At 39.1% G+C, this 10,035-nt stretch overlaps 1 protein-coding gene across 12 annotated transcripts in view; it reads left to right on the forward strand.

Moving 5' to 3' along the window:
* The first annotated feature begins 4,166 nt into the window (after window positions 1–4,166).
* nrxn3b (neurexin 3b) overlaps window positions 4,167–10,035 on the forward strand; it is a 352,928-nt gene continuing 347,059 nt past the window's right edge. For 6 of the 12 annotated variants that reach the window (XM_024290417.2, XM_024290428.2, XM_024290426.2 and 3 more), the window contains exon 1: window positions 4,168–5,043. The gene's annotated coding sequence lies outside the window, so the exon portion shown is untranslated. Of the gene's footprint in view, window positions 5,044–10,035 lie in introns of all 12 variants that reach the window. The other 6 variants (XM_024290423.2, XM_024290419.2, XM_024290424.2 and 3 more) reach the window with 2 other exon arrangements.

Genomic DNA, 10,035 nt, shown 5'->3' on the forward strand with positions numbered 1-10,035 from the left:
AAACACACAGAGGTTAGCAAGGAGCTTCCTCATATTGGCCAATACCATGCAAGTAACGGTGAAATTAGTGAGATAAGCTCTTAAAACGCAAAAACAAACCAAATAAAAAAAGAAACAATGTGTTGGTCCAGATGAGCGTTGGGATAAAAAAAAACATGGAAAATATATCTTTTACATGTTGAATCACGCTTATCATACCCTCAACTCCATCCTGTGACAGCGAAAAGTGTTTTTGTGAACATCGAACACCAGATGGACTCAATCGATTATTAAATATTTAAGAAAGATATCAGATGTTTGCCACTACGAAGAAACTTCATTAATATAATGTTCTAATGTTTTTCCAAAGGTGTCACAGGATTACATTTATGGACAAGCTTCAAGCAACAAATTCAAAAACTGGAATTTGACTGATTGGATCTGGTGTGAACGCAGCATTAGATCTAACAGGAAAACTCCACACAGATGGACAATACCACCATGTTTTCTACTGAAACTGATGTCTGTGTGCTGCAGGAAAACTCAAAAATGCGACATAAAAGGAATCTGGGAGGATGAAACCACAGAAAACAAAAAGATGTGAAATTCTGTGCTCTTAAATTTGTGACTCATAAATATTACAGCAGCTGTTGCTAATGGTAGAATAGGTAACCAGATTTTAATTAAATGAAATTGGACGCATTATCAAAACACTATCACTCCTTAAGAATCATTTTTACACTGAAAAAGGAAAAGAAAAGTGCTGGTATTTATCGTCCTCAAGTGTGTATTTGAGCGGATCCCTTCGTCCTTTTGGCTCGCTGCCTCACGCTTCATAATGATGTTGTTAATTAGAAGGAGCTATTCATTTTCTCATCATGGCTTTGTTTCGATTAGCCTCTAAGACCCGGCTAACATGTCACTGGATGAACCTGGATGGAGCAGGTGGAGCAGAGAAAAGTCTCTGACTCAAAGCAAAACTTGGTTTCAGATCCTCGTGCAAACATGATAAATACTTTATATTTTGCAACACTTTCTGATGCATTTTAGGACAAAAAGTTCTGTTCAGAAATAAAGTCATGGATGAGGAATAAATAAGTCGAACTACCTAAGGTACGTGTCAAAGTCAAGGCCGGGGGCCGGATCCGGCCCTCCAGATCATTTTATTTTATTGGTATTAATGACCCGTTGTTGTTTTGCACTTATTTCCAAACCTTATTTCTAACGTTTAAGTTGATTTATTCTGGAATAATATTCCTGCCTTTATATTATCCATAATTATGTTAAAAAGTTATGGTTTCAACGTTTTAAAAATTAGCATTCTGCTAACTTTTTGGACTTTTTTGGTATTTACTACGATTTATTTTTATTTTTTTAGGCTGTTTTTGAGTTTAGCTAATATTTCAGCTACATGCTAGCTGTTTTGGCTAATTTAGGCTTTTTTCAGTTGTTTAGGCTATTTTGAAGATTAGCTATTTTTTCAGCTACACGCCAGCTGTTTTGGCTAACCTAAGTTTTTTTTGTTGTTGTTGTTTTGTAACCTAATTTGGGATTTAGCAAATATTTTGGCTATTAATTTCAGCAGTCAAATTCATCTTACAGCATTCACACTAGCATTATCACAGGTAATGCTATATATCTAATTCATAGTTACTGTTTTAAAGTTTTAATGTTAGTGTTCAATAAATGTTTATCCTGTTCGTGTGTTTTGGATTTTGCCCCCTTGTGCGATTGAGTTTGACGCCCCTCTTCTAAGGTCAGAAAGATCTCAAAGGCTTGGCTGTGCATTCGTACTTACTATCTTAATATTTTCTTATGAAAAACGTGTAAATACATATTTTTAATGCATCTTCTGTTGAATCATCGTGTCGCTCCTTCGTGTCGGTATCCAGGCTGGGACTGCAGCGACATCAGGGCGACCGGAGCGGCCCAGATGTGCTTTCAGGCCTGTAGATCTATTCAAAGTAACAAATGGCCTCAATTTTGCACCAGAAACAGGGGATTGTTTCATCAGATCCCAGTGCTGACATCACGCTGTTAACCACACGGCTGTGATTTATCTCTCAGAATGTCTCTGTGTTTATTGTGATGAGTGCCTCACAGTTACCTGTCTATAGGTAATGACATGAAATGAAGCTAATCTATCACATCAGGCGCATGAATTGTATGGAAGATTCCCCAAAACATATCTTGGATTGTTTCTCCTTCTGCCCCAAAGAAGATACTTCCGTCCGAGTTCTTTCATTGTCCTCAGAACAAAAGAAGGTCACGGAAGCTGTTCTGCTCGTCTCCCACTAGTTTTACCTCAGTCAAAAAGTCACTCGGCAGCCCCGGGCGATTCCTCTGTGCAACAGCGAGGATTTGAGCAGGTGCCAAAGACAGAGACCTCCACACATCTCCAGATTTAGCTTTATTCCGTTTTCTGCACAAAGGTGTGTTTTTATCTCTGTGAGATATATACTGACTTCATGGATCAGCATAAGCCAGCGAGCAGGTCAAGACGGTTTCAGGCAATACTTTGTCTCAGATATGCAGATTTGACTTTCTAATCCAGTCATGTACTATTCTATATTTTCATTTATCTTTAAAAACTGTATTTCTTTGCCTTTTAATTAGGATCATGGAACAAGGAACACAAGTGATAAGTAACAGCAGGAGGCCGTCTTTACAGCTCGATGTAAAACAGATGTTTCTCCATTTGAAGATTTATGCAAAGCATTAAGAGAAGAAAGCATGAAAATGGAGCTTAACCCAGAAATATATGGGTTCTGGATCATTAGCTCCTTTGGCTTCAATCCCATGGGAATGTGTTCCTTCTCTTTTGCAACACCGTTTCACAAACATCACGTCACACAGAGGAAAATGTGCACACACGAGACATCTTTGGTAGTGTTTTTGTTATTAGTTAATATAATAACTACTGTAGTGTCACAGAAAAAAAATAATATTTTATAAAAACACATTTTTTACTAAGAGAAACCAAAACAAACATTACGATTAGTGTTTGGTCCAAATTCACTTACTACTTAGTAGATTTGTTTGGTTCTCTTTTTCCTCTTATGTCCTCGGCAGTCTTATACTGCTGGGTTTTGTTATTTAAGTTTGTGGTTGGACTTTGGCTGTCTTTATTTACGGCTTGCTGTGTCTTTTTTTGTTAAATCTCATTCGGCAGCCTTACCAGGGAGATACTGATTCTGACGGTTAACGTGGCTGCGTCAGTGTTTACTTAAGGTTTCAATCCTTTAGTATCTCTATTTTCTTTCTAATCCTCGTGATCTTGGTGTCTGGTTTCATAAGTTATGGTCTTTTTCGGTGTTCCCCTAGACCAGAGGTCTGGAGCCTTCAACACTTAAAGAGCCATTCGGGTGGATTTCTATCCAACCAAAACGAAGTAGACGCCACAAAGTCTTCACTCACCATTTAGAAAATAAGATTCTGAGTAGTTGTTGCTACTGACATAATACATTTAAATAAACTATTGTGGGTTTATTTATTTTTTATTTTTGGCATAAATGAAATATGAAGTGAAAATTGCTTTTAAAAAAAAGAAATAGTTGGTAATAGAGATTTGCATGACTTCCTTTCAAAATAAAAGACATTCTACACCATAGGATCATATCAATGCAGTAGGAAGGGTAAATTTATCTATATAAATATTTTTAAAAATAGTTTATTTTAATGTTTCTGGTGCATTTTTTGCCACAAATTCATAAATATAACTCAAAAACTATTTTAAAATTTTAAATTTTAAATTAATTTAAACATAGCATCAATGATGATGAGGAAGATTAACTCATAATCGTTACTCTTTATAATATACCCAATACAAAGTATGATAAATTAGTTTCTTTGACTTTCAACTGTGGTTTATGTGACTAAAAGGGAAATAAAAACACGTGAAGATCCTTAAAACAAAATTAGAAATTAGAGACCACAATTTATTTAAATATATATATATAATGATACTGGAGGCTTGGACTTTAGTCCACCCATTCCTGGGTTTTGTGAGACTACCCAGGGTCTGATGACACTCCAAAAAATGCAACATATTAAAAACCATTTAACATATTTTGAAAAAAAGGCGATATTCTCGCTATATTTATACCAAAAATCAATATTTAATCTGTAGTTACCATTGTAGCAACTACTTAATATTGGTGCAAAGCAGTGTCTAATTTTTCTAAAGTGTGATTTAACACTTTGTGGGTTGTAGTCGGTGAGAAACTGACTCAAAGTGTTGAAGGTTGCAGACTTCTGTCCTGGAAATTGATGCAGATTTTTTTTTTTTTATTTTGACTTAAAAAACCAACAAAATCACAATTTAAATAGATCTAACTATAAGGCAGTGCTTTTGGAATTGGCCAGGTATTTTTCTTAATTTAACAACCTCCTCATTAATGTGAGACTTTAGATTTAGATTTTTGAAAGAAGCAAGAAGATCTTGAGGAAAGTTCGAAAACCATCACATATTTTCTGCAAGAATATTGGTACATTCTAGATAACAATAAGGTAGATTTGACTTCATTAGAAAATGTGATTTAGTTTATTGTCATCATTTTAATCAGGTTTGTTTAGATAAAGGGATTAATTTCATGGAATATCCTCGAAATATCCCTGTGGAGATCTGAGTTCAGCACCGGGCGCTGTCCATGGTTCTGATCCAGAAGCGCTCCTTCCTTAATAAACTCCCGCGCACAGTCAGTGATTGGCTTTTCATCATAGCTCCTAAACAGGAGGAATCCTTGATTTGTAATCGTCCCTGACGGCTGCTCTCTCGTGTTGTCGTGCCGTAGCTCAGCCCCTCAGCCCCACACCGCGCTGAGCTCACTCAGAAGGCGGGTCGGTCGGTCGGTCGGTCGGTCGGTGAGAGAATCCACGGCCCGGCAGCAGTTGCGCTGAGTGAGCCGAGAGAGAGAGAGAGAGAGATGCGCGTTCACTGAGCGCTGCTGTTTTCCTCCACAACATTCTGCATCTCCCCAACTCCTCTCCTGGACTCCTATTCTGGATTATTATAAAACACAGTCGGACTTTATCCGTTTGGAATCGTCGCCTCAAGACGCGGAGGTAGGAATTTACCCCGTTCATGACAAATCGTTGCGATCTATTGGAGCTGATCTGCACAATTCATCCCCAATCAAGCTCGTGCATGGAGTTTTAGGGCTCTCACCTGCAGGAAATGGGAGAAAAAGCAACATTTTTTTAGAGCTGCAGTTGAGAAAACGAGCTAAAGTTTCGCTCGACCATCACGCATCCCTCAGCTGCCAACAAAGCAGCTCACAGGGCAAAACAAACTCATTTAATTGTCATTTCAGATTAATTCATTTCATTTATAAGCCACTATACGTGTCCAAAGTGTGGCTCTTATTTTAAAAGCAAGCGTCGTGCATCCATCCTTAAGGCAAACGCCAGACTGCCACCGTGCGAGAGGCAGAGGGAAAACCTAAAAAAACCCAACTCATTCTGACTTTATGAATGCATTTATTCCCTTCCATCAAGCCAGGGATGCTTTCCGTTAATGGAGAGAATAAATCGGACTCCTCCACCGCCTTCCCTGCAGTCGTTTTATTCCAGGAAGGACGCATCATCTCATTGACTTAGCCAGCAAACAGCTCGGATCTCTGTCTGATTGAAAATTAATGGTGAAAAATTGAAGAAAATGGTCCGTGACAAGACTCCATCCTGCAAGAATGAGCTGTCAGCTCACGTTTGACAAAACTCATATCTGATTGATGAAGTAGATCTCGTTAGGGAATTCTGGAGAAGCAGGAAATGGGATTTTACTTCAGACACAAGAACATTTTTTTAATTAATTCTAATAAATACGAATGTAATAAAAAAAATACAATTGTGTTGTAGATTTCATCGTATAGTGTAGTTGTGAGTCATTTCCTTCAAAATAAAACGGCTGAATGCACATCCTCCAGGAGTGCTGATCCCACGTTTTTTAGCCAGGGGTTATATTTTAATGGTGACATCTGCAGCTTTGTGTCAGGGGACACTCTCTTGAATAAGTGTCCATTCATTTTAAAGGTGGCCAACACTTCAAACTAACTTCCAGCACTGATTTTGTGGTGACCATTTGTCCTCCCCCCTCCTTAAGAAGAATCCTGGTGGTGCTTTGTGTACCCAGCAGACTAATAGGTCCGGACACTCCCCTACTGTAGTGCAGTCTTGTCGGCTGTGACTGATGTCGAGTGAAATCGCTCCTCCGGGCGCAGGCTTGTGATAGACAGGGAGCACAGGAGGGGTCTCCTGACGGGGGCTCGCTTGCATTAAAAAACATGTCAATAAATCTGCTGCAGCAAAGCTGGACGCTTCAATACATCATTCATGGCCGGTGTGTGACACAACCCATGCAGGCCATCTTAGATCCTGCTGTATTTAATAATTCAATGTGTATTTCCAGTAAAAAAAGAAGTTATCTCACAGAGTGAAACACTCATACCAAGGTGTGAGGATGATGTATCTCCAATAAAAACAAGTTTGATTCATTCCAGGAGGTTGTACGTTTGTGTTGCAGTGAAGGAACTCCAGAATTGAAGAGAGAACAAAACAATGTTAGCAAAAATAGATTAAAAATAGCAACAAGAATTGACAAAAAAAGCCAAAATATTTAATTATTGTGGAAATGAGCCAGAAAAAACAACTAAAGAGGTCAACATCTTGACTTCAAACAGGAAGCGTCTTTACTTTTGAGTTTTTCCCTCACAGTGAAGTGTGAAGTCTTCATTGTCAGGTGTGAGGTTGGCTCTGGGGCACCTTTCATAACCAAACGGTGAGGAACTTTGTCAGTAAAGCAAGCTGACACGCAGGGGAAAAGGTTGCAGACGTTAAATTTCACCTTTGGTTGAAAACTTTTATAGTTTATAGAAGTAACAGCCACAAATTCATCTGCAGTGACTGTATAAGACAACTGGACCGAGTGACCCCTTCCATCTTGCATTTCAATCAGGAAATAACCGCTAGCTCCAAGACGCCAAAATCCCATAAATATATATATATACATATATATATATATATATATATATATATATATATATAATGTAAGCTATTCAAGTTGTTTGGCCAATCAGACGCCTCAATAAAAATTACGCGTCGAACGTTTGACTCGTTTGACAGATTGGTTGCCATTACGGTTGGGTTTCGCCAATAATTTCCAAAATGGATTCAAATCTGATTTTTTTTCAATTCTTTAATCCAATTAAATTGTGCGTTTACACATTAATACACATTTGTTTAGAAATACATTAATATTCTATATATGTTTTGAAGATATACATTTTAATCTAATACATGTGTGATGGTGCATTTACACCAAATGCGGCCGGCGTGGCGGAGGCGTCAAGTTTCAATGTAAAGATGCAATCTGCTGCGGCGTGATTTCAGCGGCGAGTCAACCAATCAGGAACTCAGCTTTGGGCACGTGACGTTTTCAGTGACTAGATCAAAGGGTGGAAATAAACATTCAAGATGGCCGCCCGATGTGAGAATTTTTGTCATGAACTTCCGTCCATTTTCTCAGCCCGTGGACGACGCCGGGTTCCAGGAAACTGTCCCAGTTACTGTTGGGGGAAGGCGGGATACACCCTGGATAGATTGGACAGCTATGCTAGCTAGCCTCCCGCTGGATAGCTTAGCTCTGACAGAGCGGATCCTGTCCAGGTGCCTGGCAGATCTAGCAACGTCTACTGTCCTGGGGAGCGGAGCCCGCTCTGCAGCCCAGAGAGCCGCCTCAAGTGCCGTTGTAGCACCCGGGTCCACTCTAGCTTCAAGACAATAATCAAAAGATCCCCCAGTTTTATTTTTATTCCCCCTCTCTTGGGTTAATGCTCAAACTGGACCGCAGACAGACGGAGGTAACGTTTAAAAGTCAGGTGAAGCTCTTGCTGTAAGAGTGAAGTACTCACCCAGAGAGACTCTGAAAGATCTGATGAACACAAACACAGTGATGTGCTTGCCTGCGCCTCTGTAGAGCTCTCAAAAACATATGAACCTAAGCTACTCGCTCAACATTATCCATGTTTTCCATGATATGGCAACAGATTAATTCCGTAACAACTTTGGTGGTTGAGCAGTAAATTTGACAGGTAACGGACACGATTTGACACGCCTAGAATGAACCACGAGTGAAATTAAATTGAGATTGTTAATATCATACAGTGTTAAATAAATTCTCTAACAGAGAAGCTCCAATAATTGTTCTGCCTCTCCTGGAGACCGTTTCAGTTTGGCCACTAGGTGGCGATCACGCTATAGCGTTGCACCTTATTGTAGAAGAAGAAGAAAGTACGAACAAAAAACGAGGTTTTAGACCACAAATGGTTACTTTGAGAAATATTTCCTTAAAAGAGTTTGTAAAATTAATTTCTGTGAGTTTACAAAGATGTTCATTTAGTCTGATATGTATGTTTAGGTCGACTGAGCGTTAGCATTAGCCATCCTATGGGAAATCCCATCCTACGTTAGCATCAAGCTAGTGGATTTTAGCATTATGCGTTGGATCAATCTCTACTTTTATGGATTGATCTATTAAGCTTGGATCGATTAAATGATTTTATTAACGCAGCCCTACCTTGTTGCCATGGAAACATTAGCTTGGAGCTATCACTGCTTACTGTCACCTGACTCCAATATGGCGCTTTCTGTATCGTGCAAGAATTGCGACTGCATTAACTTTTTCGTCGGAGCTGGAAGGCGTTTTCTTTGGGTGACCACACTCAGTCCAGCTCTCATATACAGTCAATGGTGTTTTCCCCTTCATTTTTACACAGCTAACCAAAGACCTGATACTAGCATTGCTAGCATTCACTGGCGACACCCGACACCTCAGACAGGCCACACACCCTACAAGTCAAGCTAATTGAATAGAAGCCAGGCTAATTATTAAACCAAACTGACGTCTCGGGTTTCATGAGCATATGGAGCGTTGCTTGTTCAAAGATAACGTCTGCTGCTATACTGTCCTCCTTTCTGCTTGTTGGGGTTACTTCCTCACACAGAACCTTTTAACCTCTCCGCCATCCCGCTGAGTAACTTTCCAGACAAAGACAAACATCTAGTCAGTGTTGATGTAGACACACACTTATCCTGAAAAGAGACTCACATGCTGCACGCGGTGCATTGGCATAGGTATCACTTACTAGAATTCAATAGCTCGCCTGCTGCAGCAAGATTAACTATTCAGGGCAGGTGGTTAAAGGACCTATTGTGTTGCACGGCTCTGTGCCGCTGTCATGATTGGACAATGCATTTGTCTGGTGCGCAACACACCGCCAAAACAATTGCAAGGGCAAAGGGCTGGAAGAGTACACACACATATAAGATTTCAGCATGTAAATGATTTGGAACCATACTGGGCAAATTTAAACAGAACTGTAGGAGAGCGGGAACAACTTCAACACCAAAGGGCTTTGTTTAATATTTTATAGGAATTTCCTGCAGGTCCAGGTGAAGGGGATTATTTTAACATTTGTTCACCTGAAGAGGTTTATGAAATAATGTAAACAAAAAACTGCTCACTCAAGTCTGTGTGGTGGAGAATGCTACTTTGACACATTTATTTTCCTTTTATTAAAAAAAAAAAAAGCTTGGTAGCTCAGTTGATTAAGTGCGGGTAAGCCTACGCCCCAAGACCCTCTATGCAACTGCCCACCTTCACTGAAAAAAGTGAAGTATTAGTTCAATTTAAAAAAATTTTTTTTTTTTTTTTTTTACATTTAAAATAAATTGTTTTCATCAAATGAAAATATTAAGTTGATGGTTTATACAACTCAAAAATTGAATAAACCAATCATTTTAAATGTAACAAATTCCAGACCTTTTGTTAGTTGATCCAATATTTCATTTTTTACAGTGTATGTAGCCACTGAGTCTGGGCCTCCCTGTATTGGTCTCTGGCCTGGTTAAAGTATAGGGTTGTGTCATGAAGAGCATCTGGTGTGAAAACTTTTCTAAACCAAATGTGAAAGCTGATTGGCTTTCACTGGAAATGCCAAAAGGTGAACCACAACATAATATATCAAGTTGCCAATCTAATGGGGACTTTGTTGTTTCGAA

This window comes from Oryzias melastigma, linkage group LG24 (genome assembly GCF_002922805.2).
Source record: "Oryzias melastigma strain HK-1 linkage group LG24, ASM292280v2, whole genome shotgun sequence".
Taxonomy (NCBI): Eukaryota; Metazoa; Chordata; class Actinopteri; order Beloniformes; family Adrianichthyidae; genus Oryzias; species Oryzias melastigma.